This window comes from Convolutriloba macropyga, chromosome 5 (genome assembly GCF_964194025.1).
Source record: "Convolutriloba macropyga chromosome 5, txConMacr16.3, whole genome shotgun sequence".
Lineage (NCBI taxonomy): Eukaryota > Metazoa > Xenacoelomorpha > Acoela > Convolutidae > Convolutriloba > Convolutriloba macropyga.
In genome coordinates this window covers 47,431,640-47,450,235 of record NC_134472.1, presented here as the reverse complement: position 1 = coordinate 47,450,235, position 18,596 = coordinate 47,431,640, and the positions used below count along the sequence as shown (strand labels likewise).

General features: G+C 36.1%; 1 protein-coding gene across 1 annotated transcript in view; it reads left to right on the top strand.

The window, feature by feature from the left end:
- Positions 1-6,464: 6,464 nt before the first annotated feature.
- The window catches only part of LOC142339427 (uncharacterized), a 63,667-nt gene continuing 51,535 nt past the window's right edge, over positions 6,465-18,596 (top strand). The window contains exon 1 of the mRNA XM_075389453.1: positions 6,465-7,068. The gene's annotated coding sequence lies outside the window, so the exon portion shown is untranslated. The remainder of the gene's footprint in view (positions 7,069-18,596) is intronic.

The following is an 18,596-nucleotide window of genomic DNA, read 5'->3' as shown; positions in this document are numbered from 1 at the left end:
ATAGCTATTTTTTGTAAAGGTTGATTAGAGTACCCGGTCTTTCCAAGGGTCTTCACATGGTCTTTTCTTCCCAATATTGGTCGACCGCGATCTCATAAACCCTATCATGTTTTTTATATATTTCTTTTCAATTAATCGGGTTGATAGACAAGCATCGAGGCTTTTGTCCAGAAAGCAAATGAAAAAGTTTTTACACAGTTAAGCCACCCGACCTTGCAAAAAGCATTCCCAAAAGGTAATTTGTTGAGAGACTTCCAAAATCCTGAAATTTTGTACAATTAGGGTACAATTTGACAAGATTTGTTGATCAAAATTCATCAGTGTAGCAAAATTTAAAAGTTTAAAAGATTTTGTAACCAACTTTTCTGGCTTACTGCAAAAAAATACAAAAATACTTCGACTACCGTATAGGCAGAAACGTATGTTTAATGACGGTCAACAAATCTTTTCATAATTCGGCCCACGGAATTTCCAAGAGCATAAACGTGGTCTAACACGGCACTGTCTTTCCATAAGCTAATACAGTTCAACCAAAATTTAATAATGGGCCTTTTCTTACCACATATTTCGGTCGACAAATGAACGACCCCAACCTTTTCGGTCTACTATAATGATCTCCAACTATTAAAATTGACTATAAATTCTCTTCATACCCGATATCTTTAGACCATGGTCTTTTAGTCGACCGCTGTCTTTTCATAGATCGACCCCCCGGGTCGAGAAAAAATGGAAAACCATGTATGATAAGCGGTGAAAAGTTGTTTTTTTTTTCACCGCAAATTTTGTACATCATTTTTGCGGTGAATGCGGTGAACTTACAAAAATGCGCCACATTGCACCGCTTACTACAAGTTACCGTCCTTGCAATAATTCGAAACTCTCACCTACTGCGTGTCAGCCACTTCTAGTTCCACTGCGCAACTTCTCACTAAATTCCAGAATATTTGATTTGAATTTAATTCAAATTCACTCTACTTTTTGTGAAACATACGCAAAACCTTTGCAAGATTATCGGGGAAATTACAAATTTTAGCGGTGAAATGTGATTATTTTTGGTAAGTTCACCACTTACTCTAGTGGTGAAATTACATAAGTTCACCGCTTAAATAAAGTTTCATAAAGTTGTAGGATTATTGAGTATAATAAAGTTGAGTATAATAAGCGATGAATTTGTCTAATTTGATTGCATTTACTGCTGATCTCACACAATTCTAATTTTTCTTTCTAAGTGGTGAGTTTATGTAATTTCAACGCACTCACTGCTGTTCTCACACAATTTTAAAATATTTTTCTAAGCGGTGAATTTCTAAAACTTCACCACTTAGTTAAGCGGTGAATTTTGTAATTTCATCGGATTCACTGCTTATCTTACATAAGTTACATATTTTTTTCGAAGCGGTGAAATTATGTAATTTCGCCGCCGAATTCAGCTGTGAAAATATGTAATTTGACCGTATTCACCGCTTACTTTACAAAATTTTTCGCATTCAACGCAAAAGTACGCAGGAGAAGCGGTGAATGCGGGAAACTTTGTAAGATAGGGGTGAATGCGGTGAAATTATATAAATCCGGCGGTGATTGCGGTGAAAAAAAACTTTATCACCTGGTAGAGGCAAAATTACATAATTTCACTGCTGATTTTAGCAATGAATTTACATAAAATCTGCGCTGTGAAAAAATTGTCCAAATTATGTGAGATGAGTGGTGATTGCGATCAAAATAACACAAATTCAACGCTTATCTTTGTGGTGAACGTACATAAGTTCAACGCAAAACGCTTAGAAAAAAGTGTTAAAATTGTGTGAGATCAGCGCAGTGAATGCGGTGAAATTAATTAGGAGAAATGGAGGAATTGTAAGATTTAAGCTCCCCTTAAAATTTCTTCTTAATCTTTTTGACACTATTCTCTAAGCGGCTAATTGATGTAACTTCACCACTAGATTCATCGGTAAACTTACACCACAAAATCATCGCTAAAATGCTTAATTTCACCGCTAAAATATTAAAAATCTCAAAAAATTTCACCGCGTATGTTTTACAGAAGGTAGAGTGAATGTGATTTATATTTAAAACCAAAAATAGTTGAAGTTACTGAGAGATGTTGCAGCGGAAAAAATTGTGCATGAAGAGTTGAGAGGTTCGAACCCTTCTAAGGGCTGTGAGATGCGGTGACTTTTGTAAGTTCACCTCTTACTATAGCAGTAAAATTACATAATTTCACCGCATTTCACCAAAAAAATTTGTACGAAATTTGAGGTGAAAAAACTTTCTTTCACCGCTAATCTTACATATTTTTCGTGCTAATGTTCTGGCATTAACTTAGCGACCTTAAAATTTTGCTTCTTTTACTTTTTTAAATCAGATTTTTTAAAAAACAAACATATCACCTCAGAAATATAATAAATAGAAAAAATGCAAAAATATGTTGTTAGGAATTCTTTAGTTTACGAAGCTCAGATAAAACTATTTACAAAATCTGGCTTAAATAGTCACCCGCGACGAAGTTCGAGATGTCTACCAGTTGTTGACTTCATTAGGGTCGCGTAACTTTGCCTGAAAAAAAAACCATTTATGGAACTTGGAAATGTAGCCATGTATACAAGAAAATCCTGCATTGTAGAATCTGGTACCGCAGAGATCTGGCAAAAGCATTTTCTGAGCAATAGTTAAAGAACCGACAACATTTGTTCTGCGCTTAAAAACGAAATAAAATGGCACGAATTCTTGATCCAATTGGGCAGCCGAAACTTGGAAAACTTGATAAGGCCGTAGTACGGCACGGTATCAGTCGTAAAAGAAAACAATACTTTGTTGTTGTTGTTTTTTACGTGCCCTATTGCGATTTGTCATATACATAAAAAGAATGTAGCAAGATTTATAAGCTGCAGTTCTTAAGCGATAACAAGCTCAATGAGGAGCCTTTAGTTTAAAAAAAATGGCCCAAATGTATGAAGAAAATTTTTGATTTGTTAATTTGATGACATTACGATGCAGAGGTATACCCAAATCGTCACGGGCAAATATGCCCGATGCGTGTATCTCGTGTTCGTTTTTACTATGTTAATACATTGAAAGTGGAAATACACACACCGCGAAATACAAGTACACACTCAATAACCTATTTTTCGCGCAAGTTGTATCACGCATCCGCTCCATTTATGTATCGATTTTTCGCACGCAATGTAGCTCAATTTCACATATAATCCGCAATTATACCTAACTTAATTACTACTTATTTAATTAAGCCTAACTTATTACTATAAGCAGTACTTTATTACTACTTTTTACTACTTATAGTAATTTATTACTACTTAAAACTACTTACTGGTACTATTTATTACTACTTATTAAACTCGGCCAGTCCCACATTGATATACAACGCCTTTGATGTGCAAGGGATTTTTCGGAAAAAAATCAATTTTTGTGGTTGCATGTATTTAAAGCACTTTAAAGCTTTGAAAGCTTTAATTAAAACTTTATTAAAATGCTTAATGCATGCTCAAAATGCGCGCGAATAATAGATACCTAAATTGAGCGGAAACGTGCTACAAGATTTGTTACCTACTTTTCGCACCGAATGTTCTTTTATTTCGCAAAATGGGCGGAACCCATTTTGCGAAAAGTAAGATACAAAGGATGTCTCCTAATTTCGTTCTTTGTATGTATCTAATTTTAGAGCCAATTTTACTAAGGCGGAAATTTTGGGGTATACCTCTGCATCGTAATGGAATACAGATTTACTCCACTTAAAAAACACGCAGAAGCAAGCGCGCTCGTGTCATGACACTAAATTCTTGGCTGCTAAGCTGTATATTCCAGTACATGTTTGAAATACCGAGCAGAGCTTAATTGATTCAAAAATTCCCTATTCCAGCCAACCAGAAGTACAACCAGCGCTAAAAGTTTGCGGTAATGTTAATTTTGTTATCGATGCTCTAGTCTGGATAAAACGTGGGTTAAGAAACCGGAGTTTATTTTTCGAAAACAGACCGATATTTATCCAAAAGGTAACTGCAAACGCTTTGTCTCCAAGAAAACAAAAACAACTTTTAGCAATTAAAACAACAAGCTATTTTTTGGAAAGAATTTTTTCTTTGTTTCGAAGTAACCAGTTGGGTATTTGCTTTCGTGGTATAGCGGGATAGAATGAAATTATGAGTAGGGACTTAAAAAATGACGTTTTCAATATTTGATAAACTTTACAAAAAATTTGTAATTTATTCTGTAAAATTGGGGACAGTACTGAGTTATATTTTTGAAAAATCATCTCGACAGTCTGCAAAATTTTATTTTTTTCACTCTCTTTCTAAGGTTACGTTAATTTGTTTCTGCTTTTTTGCCTCAAAAGTAAGTTTGTTCTGGAGTCAACTCTTTGAGAATTATAAATCTTGCTTATTTTTTGTACATACAGAAAGGAAAATGGTATGCCACCAAATCAAGAATATTGATAATGATTGAACCTATCAAAGCAACAATCAGAATTGGTCACTCTTATCCAGGGGACAATGATCCATGATCAATTTTTGGCTCGCATGTCTTCTAATCAGACGACACGATTGTTGAGGATTATGGTGTTCTAATTTTATGCACTCCAATGATTTGTTTTTTTATTGACTGATCGTGACCGTACACATCAATCCGCGAAGGAATGAAGGATTGAAACAGAATTGAAACTAAAAATTTTTTCTAAGTTTGTTTCACTTGAAAATTTTTTTGAGACACTCTCGCAACTCTTTACTTACTTCAACTGTTCCGAGCAAGAAACTTTTATAGGAAGTAAAAGAATTTATTTTTCTCTAGTTTTACTCCAACGTCACATTGTTGTGGTGTACCTGTGGATGTCACAACCTTCAATTATTTTTGAAATTACGCTCTGCTAATAAAACTTTTTTTCTTTAAACAAACTTTTTGCAAGAAGTTGGTTCAGCTAATTGGCTAACTGACACGTACGCAATATCTCCTCAAAAAGTACAAATAGTACTCAGGTGTGCCCACTTTACAAAAGAGTTGACATTAACATTTTGCTACGAGAGAGTCCAAAATTTATCATAATCAATTACCAGAAAAGAAAGAAAAATCTTATAAGGCGTTCTTCTAATCAGTTTTGGAGAATTTTTCTAGTTTTTGTTCTTTTCTGAATCGGCAAGTAAAACAAATTGGTAAAGTTATTTAAATGAAAAGTTTTCAGCAATGTTATTTTTGTTAATGATAGTTTTAGTCTGACTAAAACGCGGGTAGGTAGTGAGTTTTTTCGAAAACAGATTGATCTTTATCCAAAAGATAACTGGAAACGTTTTGCTAATTTTTGGAAAATCTATTTTCTTTGTTTGAAGTGATCAGTTGAGTAATTGCTTTTGTTGTTAAAACGGACTACAGAAGATCTATGAGTAGGGATTAAAGAAGTAGACATGCTTTCAATATTCATTCATTTTTAAAAAGAAATCGCAATTTGTTCTGTAACGATGAGGACAGCACAGTAATTTTTTTGAACATTCAGCTGGACAATAAGCGAAACGTTTTTTTTTCTATCATTCTGCGTTTTACCACGAAAAAAAACTTTGTTCAGGAATCAGCGCTTTGAGAATTGAAATCCTTACTTTTTTTAAGTGTGCGTTCAGATATGAATGGCACAGACCAGCAAATGAAGACTATTGGTAATGATTAAACCTATCAAGGCAACAATCAGACATGGTCTACCCAGGTGATAATAATACGCTATGATCATTTTTTTGCGTCATCTACTCAATTGACAAGATATTTGAGGATCATGGCACTCTAGTTTAACACTCCAATCATGTGTCTTTACTGACTGATCACTGTGACATATACTTCAATTCGGGAAAGAATTGCGCAGAATTGAAAGTTAGGCTGTCACTCACGGCGGAAAATAAAAAAACGTAAATACATGGTTTATTTATTTTTGAATGAATGACTTGGATAATTTGTAGTGTTTTGCACATTATACTCCGGTTTTCCTCGTGTGTTCACGATATCGCCCATTCAATCACGCGCCTCTAACCTTTTCAAAGTCTATTTAAACTGGTCACATATATTTGAGGTCAGAGAAAAGCGAATTAAACTATCGTTTCGACTCAATGCACCGTTCAGCATAAAACAGGTTGACTAACATTTGAGTAATAATCAGTTTGGCCCTGTGCGCCCATTCAATCTAATGTAGATTAGACATGCCCCAACTCAGTCAAATAAACTGAGCGTCTCTTAAACTCCAGACTCGTATTTCCTCCTTTTGCTATGGAAATAGAACCTTACTGTCACGCTGGCAAAACAGATCTGGGAAAACAGACCTTTGAGTATTTGCATAAAGGAGAGTTTGGGCTATGAATACCTTGTGAATAAAATATAACAAAACATACGCTGTGTTTGGGCTAGCTCTGGTGCGGGTAAGGTGATATAACGGAAACTGCTCGAGTGTCTAGGGATAAATTTGCAAGTTTCCACTGAATTTAGCAAACGTTGAATCAATTTGTCTTCTTGTGTTTGAGAAACACAATTTAACAGATTTTCTTGTCACCTTGAAAAAGCGTGCGGGCTTACTGTTCCCACTTATTTATGAATTCAAGCTATTTATAGCATTTCAAATTATAGCCATTTATCATTCCGAAATTTCTCCTCTATCGTTTTGTTTCTTGGAAAATTTTGAATTTATTGTCAATTTCGTGAGAACTGAAACTTGAAGATCGCCATTAAAAATTTTAAAACTTCTTCGACTATTGTAGCATGGCAGGATCTATACATTATTTTTTGACAATTTAGAAAATTATGTTTCGTGTTGAAATGAACAATTTCGTTGTGCTTGAGAACAATTTCAATATTTTCGGCATATTATTTTTTGTTTAGTCTTTCCTTTCCTACTGAGCTTCATTGTTGCTGAAAACTTTGCTATTCACCACTCTAACAAGCAAGTTGATTAATGTGATTATTCAAAAAAACCTATAGCAACAATAGCAATAAATACGCTTAGTTTACCACTTGTACTTTCCTTACTGACCAATGGATGTTCCAATGTTAAAAGAAGAAAGGCATGCTGACTGAAAAGTTTGTGTAAGGGTAAGTGATAACAAATTTCAGGAGCTGAGGACCTGAAACCACAACTGATCGTTGCAATACATTCATTGACAAAAATAAACTATCAAATTGTAAGTTTACATGGTAAATTGTCTGTTATCGAGGAGCATTTCCCGTACCAGCCCTATTTCTGTTTTTTTTTAACTTTTTTATGGAATCACAGTCTGATAATTTTAATAGCACTAAGTTGTAGCAACAACAAGAATCAAATCATTCAAAGTTTGGAAAAAAATAAATGGTCTTGCGGTCCCGAAAACGTTGCTCGAAAACAAGCATTTTCCATTGAAAAGTTCCAATTGGAGCATTTACTTATGTCAATGGGTGTATGAGCAGTTTTAACTCAGATTTTTGATTTGTTTCGTTTTCCCGTGAACAGTTATTCTTTTCCTAAATAAGCGTTGTCAATAAACGAGTGCGCTATTTTACAATAATATTCGTTTGCATAACCTGATCAGACGTGGTACTAGCTACTAAAATTAACAGTTTGCCCATATAGAAGTTACGGTAAAACAGCGGGGCAACAATTACAGGGTGTACGCTGCTTCAAATATTTCTAAAAAATCTTTTGATTTCAGTTGATTACAAAAATTTGAATTTTATGAGTCTCGAGATGAAATAATACCAAATGTCAGAAGTAAATCGTACCAAAAAAACTACGTACAGTACAACTTGTGTTCTTGAGCACAATTTTTTGCGCAGTAACTTTGATCTGTTCTAGAAAATAAAAAATGGATTGAAGTTTTGAAGTTGTCAACGAAACTTCATTTTCGTTTTCCGCACTCATACTGAAAAGTTTGTAAAACTGCTTTGTTCTTGTACTGTTTGCCAAGTTGTTAAAAATAGAAACTTCCGAAACTTATGCAAAAAGATCTCACCTTAAAACCAATATCTAGTGCACAGCTGTCATAAATGCAAACGTCAACAAAAAAGTAAAAGGTTCTAAACATCTGCAGCTACAGAATTGTATAATCGTCGAAAAAAAATGGAACAAGGTTTCTTGACAAAAACAAAAAATTTGAGTTTAGACAACTGCTATCTTAAGCGTTAGGTTGCAATACAAAAAGTTGGAGGAAAACGGATGAACTGTCAAACCCGTATTTGACGAAATTTCTGAAAAGATTTTGGGGTACTTCAATGCTATTGGGGATCTCAATTTGCCTCTAAATTTTGGGGCAATTTCGAAGCCGAGTGCGCAAACAGACAATGTTTTTTGCGGATATTGGAAGACAAAGAGTCAACAATTTTAAACAAGATTCACGCAGATGTGATTAAAATTGTGTGTGAAAACTATATAAACCAGCTACTAAATGTTAAAATTGTTTCAGGTGTGCTGATTCGTTACTATAGAACACAAAATATTGTTTTATTTGTTGACGCTTTTCAAAAATTCTGTATGCAGTTTTATGCTACTAGAATGTAATGTAAGAAATCAACTCCAGTTTTTTTGAAAAAATGGGAAAAGTTTGAGGAGAAAAAAGATGACACTGGTTTGCCCCAGGTATCTATTTTGGGTCCTAAGGAAAATGAACTGTATGTTAATAATTGGTCAATTGCATTAAAAACTTTTCATTAGAATTTTTTGATGATAGGTCTCGTTCGTTTGAAACGAAACACAAAACTTTCCAATACTTCAAGACTAAAAGAATGATTTTTTATAGATATTTACTAGCATAAAATTTTTTAAAATATTTACGAGCATAAAATTTGATGTTGGCATCGGCAAAAACTGCTTTCTGCTATCATTACAAAACCTAAAAAGCTGGCCGAGCTTCATGTTTTGATTATGGCATCTAATTGATGACTTGTATATTTGATGACTTGTAAAGATGACTTTGATTCCTAGAAAAATACGTCATCCAATGAACGGGGAAAATCAACACTAATGAGTTTTGATGTCTCTCCCAAAGAGTGGGGAGCTGAAAATTCTAAAGGTTGGATTCAATCTTATTCGAACGGAACTGATAATAAAAATATCAATGAACGATTACGAACAAACTCTTCAATAATTTACAATTATTTGATTTCAAAAAAATTTTATGAACACAAAATAAAGAGAAAAGTATCGCATTTGACGGATTGCTAAAACAAGCAACGTTCAGATGCTTTCTGACGTGACATTGCCTGATAAGATTATAGAAAGTGTGCATGCTCAGTGTTCAAAAGGATGTTAATGTTGCCTCTCTTGTAGAGAATGTGCATCGGAAATGAATTGTGTGCTAACAACGCAAAAAGTCCAATTCCATTAAAGTGTAATTTTGATAAGTGGTCATTTCTTTTGAGGCTCATGTAATGGAAACAGTGTATCTCATTTTACCTAATCTCCGATAAAGGAATAACAGCTAGGACATAAATATAACTCGCTTCTGCTGTAGCATTTATAGCTAAATTTTGGGGGAAAAGAGGCGCCCTACCAGGGTTGTCTGCAAATGGTTAACCTGTACGAACATGCAAGTTTCTTGCAAGCTGGCATAGTGCGATGCATCACTTTGCAAGTTTTTCTTCCAAAAACTCACAAATTCTTGCAAATTAACCGTTCGGCTTACAAGTTCTTAGAATTTAACTTTTTGTCTTACAAATTCTTACAAGTTAACCAATCGACACCCAAGGCACTTGAAAGTTAAGCATTTGACTTACAAGTTACAAATTCGACTTAAAACATTTATTGTAATCTCACATAATTTCATGGAATATAATGTGGTAAAAGATTGCAAATTCTGTCTATATTGTAGCAAAAAACAATATAACGTTGACAGATATGAATATAGCAGTTGTTTAAAACAAAAATTATAGAATCTGGAAAAGTATGAATTGAAGTTATAAACAGAAGGTATGAAAATGAAGGCTAGCCGAATTGTGTTGAGAAAAATGCGGATAAATGTTTGAAATTTTGATCAATGTCAAAAAGGGTGTAAACTTTTACGAACAAATTTGAAGAAAAAATAGTGAAAAAGCTATTGGAGATGTCCTATTTCTTAATTAAACTGCAAAAGAACCTCTTAAGCTGATAAAGTTAAAATATAACCGTTTTGTCAATATAGGTCGCATTGTTTTGTTATCCAAACTGAGCAACTAACTTCCACGTGTTTCCTACGGTAAATGACTGAATTTGAATCTTAATTAACTAATAAGAGTTGAACTCGACCGGAACGAACTCGCAAGAAACTTACAAGTTAACCAATCAACCTGCAACTTCATACAAGCTAATTATTTTTTCAAGAATTTATAAATTCTTACAAATTAACCATCTTTTGCAAGAAATTTTGCAGCCTCCAACCGGGCATGGTTCAACATCAAATTATAATTCTTTATTTCAAAATAAGTTTAGTATCATAAAAACTATTTGAAGAAACTACAAGAAAATTTGTAATTAGAAACAAAGAAATCACTTTTTAATCATCTTGGTGCAAATATATTCTGAGTTAACAGCTCTTGCTTCTTGGGCTATATTATTGAAATCCATCCATGTGCTTGTATAGTTTCATTTGTGATTTGGTACTGTAATCAAACAACTCAAATCAATTCAATTCAAATGCCATCGTCATTGGGTAAACTTATTGTCGACTACGCTGGAATGCAAGTTATGGATCAGATCTTGCCTTGTCCATAATAAATTAACCCTGACATTAAACTAGTTTTCCATGGTGACAGATTTTGGTTTTCTCTAAAAGTTAAACTGAAGATGGCTTCTACAATGACAACAATTGACTGTTGAAAAGCACCGTTGAGCCAACTGCCCTTTCTCATGTGTTGCACCCCAAAACGGTTTTGCTTTAGATGGAGAAAGTTGCATTCCGTTTCGTTTCTGATACTGTTGTTGTTTGACCTCATTACCTCTATCCTAGTTTCAATGGCATCTGCAGTGCTTTTTCTGCACATGAAAACAAATTGTTGGTATAAAACAATCTCCAAAATGAGGTCGGTTTTGAAGTTGGTCAAGAACAATATCTTCGGAAGCTTTTACCAGATTTGGAGGCAACGAAATGGCCTGAAACTTTATGGATCAAAACCAGTCTAATGAGACACGTCCTGTCGATAATAAGACGGTATCAGATGACACCTCAATAGATATCAGTAGACATTTTCCAACCAACATTCCTCGCCGTTTAATAGGATCCCACCCAGGTTGAGGTGCTATCTGAAAGTGACCTCCGATCAGACCGATCCAGACGAAAGTAACCTCTGATCAGACCATCCCAGACAAAAGTAACCTCTGATCAGACCATCCCAGACCAAAGTAACCTCTGATCAGACTAATGTGCGCTCAAAACTTCGTGTGCGCTCGAAGTGCGCTCAAAACTGTCTCTAATCAGACCTTGCCAGCCGGAAATGACCTCTGATCAGACCCAAATCAGACCATTGTCCAGACGATTGTGCGCTTCAGATGATCTCTGATCGGACTATCCCTAGACCAAAAATGCCACTGATCAGACCAATTTCTTCACTTCTTCACTTATTATATTTTTGAATAAATAGAAATTTGATCGGGTCATTGAAAGAGTTGTTTAAAATGAACCAAATTGATATCCCAGACCTACAATAGTATGTAGGTAGTAAAACAATCAGAATGGTCTGCCTGACGTTCCTGGGAAAAAATTGTATTCACCCGACTGAACTGCAAGTCAAGATCAGTACTGGTCACGTCAAATTGCAAGTCTTTTATCAGTAATGATTCAGAGCTATGATCATGTCACTTTTTACACTTGTCAGTATAAAAGCAAGTCTTGGCCTAGACGTGCAATTCTAGACGCAAGTCTTGGCCTAGACGTGCAAGTCTAAATGCAAGTCTTGGCCAAGACGTGCACGTCTAAATGCAAGTCTTGGCCAAGACTTGATACGTCTAAATGCAAGTCTTGGCCAAGACTTCGCACGTCTAAAGCACGTCAAAAATAGCCGAAAAAAACGTCAAAAATGGCCAAAAAACCTCCAAAAATAGGTCCCAAAAACATCAAAAATAGCCGAAAAAGACGTCAGAAATGGCAGAAAAAACGTCCAAAATAGATCCAAAGAAAACGTCAAAAATAGCCGAAAAAGTCGTCAAAAATGGCCGAAAAAACGTCGAAAATAGGTCCAAAAAAAAACGTCAAAAATAGCCGAAAAAGACGTCAGAAATGGCCGCAAAAAACGTCTAAATTAGTGCAATTCTGTAGTCTTGCATTTCGGTCCGGGCAACTCATAAATGTCGGCTTGTTGCCTTCGCCGCGAGAAACGGATTCAAGCCTCAAATCAGAGATGGTTTTAAGAAAAAGAGTTGATGTTTTGGTTACCTCTGAGTAATCGCATATTTGAATTAAAGCTTTCAGCCAGATGTATTAAAAATTAGAGTTCAGTTCGTTTAAACATAACTCACTAATTTCGATCGTCAATTTAGAGTAATGAATTTAAATTAATTATTTCATCTTAACTCTTTATCGTTAAAACTGCCTCTGTACTCGGAATGAAGACAAGGTGTCAGTGGTATGACACAGCAAATGATTAAAGGTAAATGCATCGAATTCAGCCCAGGTCGAGGTAGCGAGACAGAATTGAGCTCTGACCAGACCATCTTCGAGCGCACACATGTTCTCGGTGCGCTCGAATTATATGGTCTGGAAAAGGCTTCAAGCGCATTTTTGTCTGGACAATTGTCTGGAACTTGCCTAGTCACAGGTCACTTCGGTCTGGGACGGTCTGATCAGAGGTAGTTTGAAGCGCATACTAGTCGCAACAGAGGCGAAGCCGAGCGAATTTTTTTCATGTTTTTTTGTTTTTTTCTGGTAAGAGTCAACAATTAAGCAGCATTCTGATCAGAACTCCATCGGAAAATATGATGGGGTTGATCAGAACCAAGGGATCCAGCTGATAGCAACTGCCGGTCCCCTCAAGAAAACATTTTAAATCAAAGTACAATCAAGACGTTTTCATGCAAAGCTGTCTAAGTTCATTTATTCAGTTAAAAACATAAATTAAAGGCATACTCAATAAATTTTTTGGCACGTTTTTGGTGTTAACTTTTTAGCAATACTTTTAGAATTGGTTTTTCGTTAGTTTAAAAGAAGAGTGATGACATTGATTTTCATGAAATAAATATATTACAGCGAAATTGAGAGATTTGTTCATGTTCAAAATCATTCTCTGATCCGACTAATTTGAACGCACTTTAGTCTAAACAGAGGAAACTTCGAGCGCACTTTTGTTGATCAGAGCTGGACTCGAGCGCACACTAGACTGATCAGAGAATGACTTTCGAGTGCACAATAGTCTGATCAGAGTAGGTTATCGAGCAAACTTTAAGCGCTCACGGAGCTTCGAGCGCACGATAGTCTTATCAGAAGACACTTCAGTCTGGGTCGGTCTGGTCAGAGGTTGCTTTTATCTGGGACGGTCTGATCATAAGTTTTTTTTTGTCTGGACCTCAACCTGGGAGGTCAGATTAAAAATTAATGCGTTCATAGCAAATTTTCAACGGTTTGATGCGTTAATCGTATATAATTTAGCGCTCCTTTTAGCGTTCCCAAGCAGAAATGAGCGCTCTAAATTGTCATAATCAGAGTATGTCGAGCACACACCTAACATTTTTGCGCTTGAAATTGCAGCGTAATTTTGAGCGCACGAGCTCACTTGTGTCTGGCCTGATGCGGACTGGGGCGCGCTTGATTCTGATCAGAACCGGTTTCGATCGCAAATTGGTCGGAACATCAAAGGTTTCAAGCGCAACTGGTTCTGATAAAGAACGGTTCGAGCGCAACTTGGTCAGATCATAGACAGTTCGAACGCAAGTGGTTCTGTACAGAAATATTTTAAACGCAAGTGAGTCTGTTCAGAGTCCACTTCGAGTGCATTACTTTTCCCATTTTTCTGTAATTTCAACTGAGTGATGTTAGTGAGGCCATAAGAAATTAGCGTTCTGATTAGAGACTCATCCAAAGTCCAGTGGCTCTCATCAGAACCAAGGGATCCAGCCGATAGCAAAGGCCAGTCCACTTTAGAGGATTTTAATTAACTGTAGTTCAGGACATTTTCATGGAAGTCTGCATAAGTTCATCAAATGAGTCAGAAATATACACTTACGGTATACAAAAAAACTTTTTCGAAACAGCTGGTTTTGTTTTTAAGCAGTATTTTCAGAATTGGCGCTTCCTTAGTTGCAAATATTAATTTGAATATAAATTTTTATGAAATGATTTTATTTTTTGCAAAATTCAGGGGTTTTTTGCAAAATTAAAATCATTCTCTAATCAGACAATTTTGAGCGCACTGGAGTCTGATCTCAAACGGCTTCAAGTGCAACTGGGTACCATAATCATCATCAGTTCGAGAGCAACTGGTTCTGACCATAAACAGTTCGAGCGCAAAATAGTCGACAGTTCTGCCATGCGTTTTACTAAGAGATTTGTCTAGAGGCATTTGGCTCTGATTAGAACCTGGGGTCCACTTGAAATCGAAATTCGGTACCCTTTAGATGATTTTAATTAACTGTAGACCACGACGTTTTGTATGGATTGCTGAATATTTGTAAAAATTGCTAATTTCGGTGGTTAATTTCTTTAGCGCATTCATCGCTAATACTGCAAATCTTACAAAAATTAACAGCATTCACCGCCAATATTTACAGCTTTACACTTTACAGCATTTTTAAGAGGTGACACCTCAGCCTGGAAGTCTGAACAAAGTGAGGCGTTAAAATTATGATCATAAATTGTGATTAACTATAACGGCTGCTCTCCTAGAAAAAACAAAAAAAACTTTACACCGCGCAGTTTAATTCAGCGGTTTCAAAACTGTCAAGTTATAACATTTTACAGTTAGCTTTTGTAAAGTCTGCCATCGGCTACTATAGAGTACCGCTACCTTACTCAATTCTCAATTAGTACAATTAACTAATCGTTCAGCTTTTCTTTTCAGCAACATTCTTTGCTCAGAATACAAAATTAATTCGCAGTACAAATAATGAATTTTTGTTTTTGTTTTGTATCATATTCCCAACTGTTGTTTTGTTGTCCAGCTCTAGATAATTGTCTAGCTACTGTGTTGGGTCAACTATTTCCTATGTCCAATGTGTAAAATTTTTGGAGAGTTATTATTGATAGTCGTAGTTAGCAAATTAACCAATATTCGAAAACTGTGCTTTTCAGTGCAAACAGTTGCTCAAAAACGCAACTGTTTAAAAACCCTGGGATCTGTTAAATCTAGTGAGCAACTGACTATGTACTTCGCACAATGTTTCTCCTACTTATGAGCCCCGTACCTTAGAATTGTGCCGCCTAAGCGTTCAGTTTTGCTGTTCAGCAATTTAAAAACTGTATTTTCAAAAAATGAATGTTTGCTCAAACATCACTCAATGTTTTGGTTAATAACTCGATATAAATCAAATTTGCAAATCTCCTTTATCCAGCTCCATTTTCTAATTTACAGAAACAAGACAAGATAACAGGTAAAATACAATTCAAGGAAATGCGATAGCCACTTGATTTTAAATGCCATTAATTCATCTGTGGTTGGTTGTAGATAAGGTTATCAACAACATATAAACAACTTTCCATGATGTCACTTTTTCAGTGTAAATTTGGTGTCATGGGAAGCCTTAGAGAAACTCAAATTTTGTCGAATATTCTGCATCAATAACAGGTTGATTCTCAAAACAATTCGTAAAGCAAAACAATTGTGTTTGCTTTGTCTCTTTGTGCAATGAACCGCATGATGACCACCATCCCTTTCAAACTTGGTTACCTCCTCCTTTATGCACCGTTCTCACAGTTAGACGAGTGAGCAGAAAACACTGTCGAATTTTTTCCTTTGCTCAATCTTCCTAATGAAAGAGCCAAATTAGTCCACTGCAACACTTCGTAAATTTGTTGATTCAGCCAATCGCTCACTGGGTGAACCTGCCACTACAGGTGTTGTTGTGTGTGTTCTGCCCTTTCTACAGATAACACACCCGTTCTTGATATATCGTAAAAACTTTTGTATTTCCAGGATCCGCACCGTGTGCTTAAAATTGCTTCTTGCGTGCTCAGTGCCGTAGTGTTGATTCTACATGTGCACGTGTATCAAAAATAATTCTACGGCATGATGTTTCCAATTGAGCAATACCAGGAACTTTACAAAAAAGTCCAACGGACCCTTTTCTATTCTGACTTTGAAACAAGTGAGTCTTTCTTCATCAAGAGGGGGGTGGCAAATATAATATTTTGCTTCTTTTTGGATTTTACTTTTGGATTTTGAGAGATTTCATCTCCTCAGCTGATCTTGTTGTAGTAGCCTAAAGATGGTTGCGTTTGTTTTTTCTCGTTCTTCTATACTTACCGCAAGTGTTGGAATTCTGTGTTTGCTCAGAACTCTTTGTACATATGCAACCATATTGATCAGCTTGCCTAAAGATTTTGAACCTGTCCCAAAGATTAACAGTTTTCTTTACTTCAGCCTGTTTCATGACAACTGATACAGGTATGTTGTATTCCTCTGAAGCAAAGAACATGTTCCTCTCATCGGGATTTTTACATGACCGCCGCGTTCTTAACACCGATCAAATCTAACACTGTGAAACATCAGTTGTTTGCGATATCTCAGCTTCCCGATTGCCCAAAAGCACTTGTCTTTTACAACGGTAGTTGCGTATCCACTGCAATACTCTAAATTGATTCTGACTAAAGACTGCAACTATGTATCTGCATTTTGTGTTCATTGACTGTATATTCTTTCAGCCTTAATGCCTTGACTGTCGCTTGCAAATACACTTTTGGTATTAAAAGAGATGTTATTAGTGCTATTCTGCAGTTTCAAATAAAAAATGCCAAATCGGGCAAGAATTTTTTTGTTCGTGACCTTGGATAAGCCATTGCGCACAACTTGTCTTCTGATGCTCAGCAAACACTTGAATTTCAATTTTGTTCTTTAGTGTAATGAATTACCTTCTATCGATGATTGTTTAAGTTAAATTGGAAGCCTGTTTTTTCACCTCAAATTTTCTGCTGCCTCATTTGGCTGCACTTTAACTCTCCAGTGTTGTTCATTTGTGTTTCAGAAGATAATCAGTTGTCGTCTTACGTGAATGTTGATTGGAGCAAACAATCCAATCAGGCATAAGACAGTAGATACCAGTGATATAATCATCCGCACAGTCATGGGAATTTCAATTTCTTTGTTGGAAGTTCTGCACACCTGAAGACCAACACCAGTAACATTTCATCGCAATCCAAGCACTGGGGAGCACATGCTTCGTTTTGCCGGTCAATTTCAAATATTCTGCGATTTCTTTGATAACCGAGCCGTTGCTGTTTATCCACTTCTCTAGTTCGAATACCTACTGAGAGAGAAAAGGTAGCAACCGATTGAAGAGGTCAATGGCTTCCTCTGGTGTTTCTACCAATTTGATGAAATCGTCGAGGTAAAAGTTATTTTGTGTGCGTTCACTGCGATTGCATACAACTCATTGTTGTCGAGCCAAATTCATGTGTCAAGATAATTTGACGAAGTGGCAGAGCTCTTAGCGTCAAAGACTTGACGCTAAAAATCATATATTCAAACAGGTTCGGCAAGCTCGTCGGGAAGTTGCACTTGCAGGACAATTGATTCAATGTTAGCTGTAATAGCTGCTGGCTTTCAGAAAACTGAAAACTGTTCGAATCAACCCATGTACTTAATTAAATTTCTCATTAGATCAACGAGCAGCTTTTCGTTGAGATTTACTTCTTTTTTGTGATAGAGCATTGCAAAAACATCTTATTTTGTCGGGCTTGGTAGGATTTATCACTGGATGGTGAGGCAAATATTATTCTTTCCCAAAGGTGATTTTACTTGGGACTCGTTTGATTCCTTTTGTACATCTGTATCTATTGATTGCTGATAAAATCTTTTATATTATGATCCCTTGGAATCTTTGCTCCAATGAAAAAGTGGACCCAAAGCTGAGTTGTAGTTGTTCGGTATGTTTGGCTCTAGCTCTCATAGGTGTGGCTCTGGCTCATAGGCTTGGATCGATGATTGTCCTTTGCTTAGACATCCGTTACGTTGCTTCTTTACTGCTGCGTACCGATTTATCACACTTGTGTTCCTGGATAAAGTGAGGTTCTAAATTTGATTGCCATTTTCTAGTTGACAGTGATTGGTTTGCATTTTTTGTTTCCTCGGCATTTGAACGCCTCACGCTTGTTTCAAATCTCCAATTTATCGTTACCCTTTGAGCACGTCTAAAAAGTCAGAAACAAGAACTGAGAACTAGATCAAACTTGATGAGATGCGAGGCTTCTTTGATCTGCCCTATGGAGAATTAAGAGCTGTGCATCGTATATCACATAAAAACCATCCAAAGTTCTACTCCAGAATGCTCGAGCCAGCAGCCTAGAAGTTTCCGTAATAGTCCATTCCACTATTTTTTCGCTTTGCCGTGTTTGTCAGTAGAGTCATAAGATAACTCAGTCTCTCTGAGGATGGTGTTGGTCGTCGATCCACTGTAAATGTACAAAGTAGATGACTCCGGCCCTAGACCGTTCCGGCCACTCCAGTAGGCTTATTTCAAAGTTGTTCAACATCAA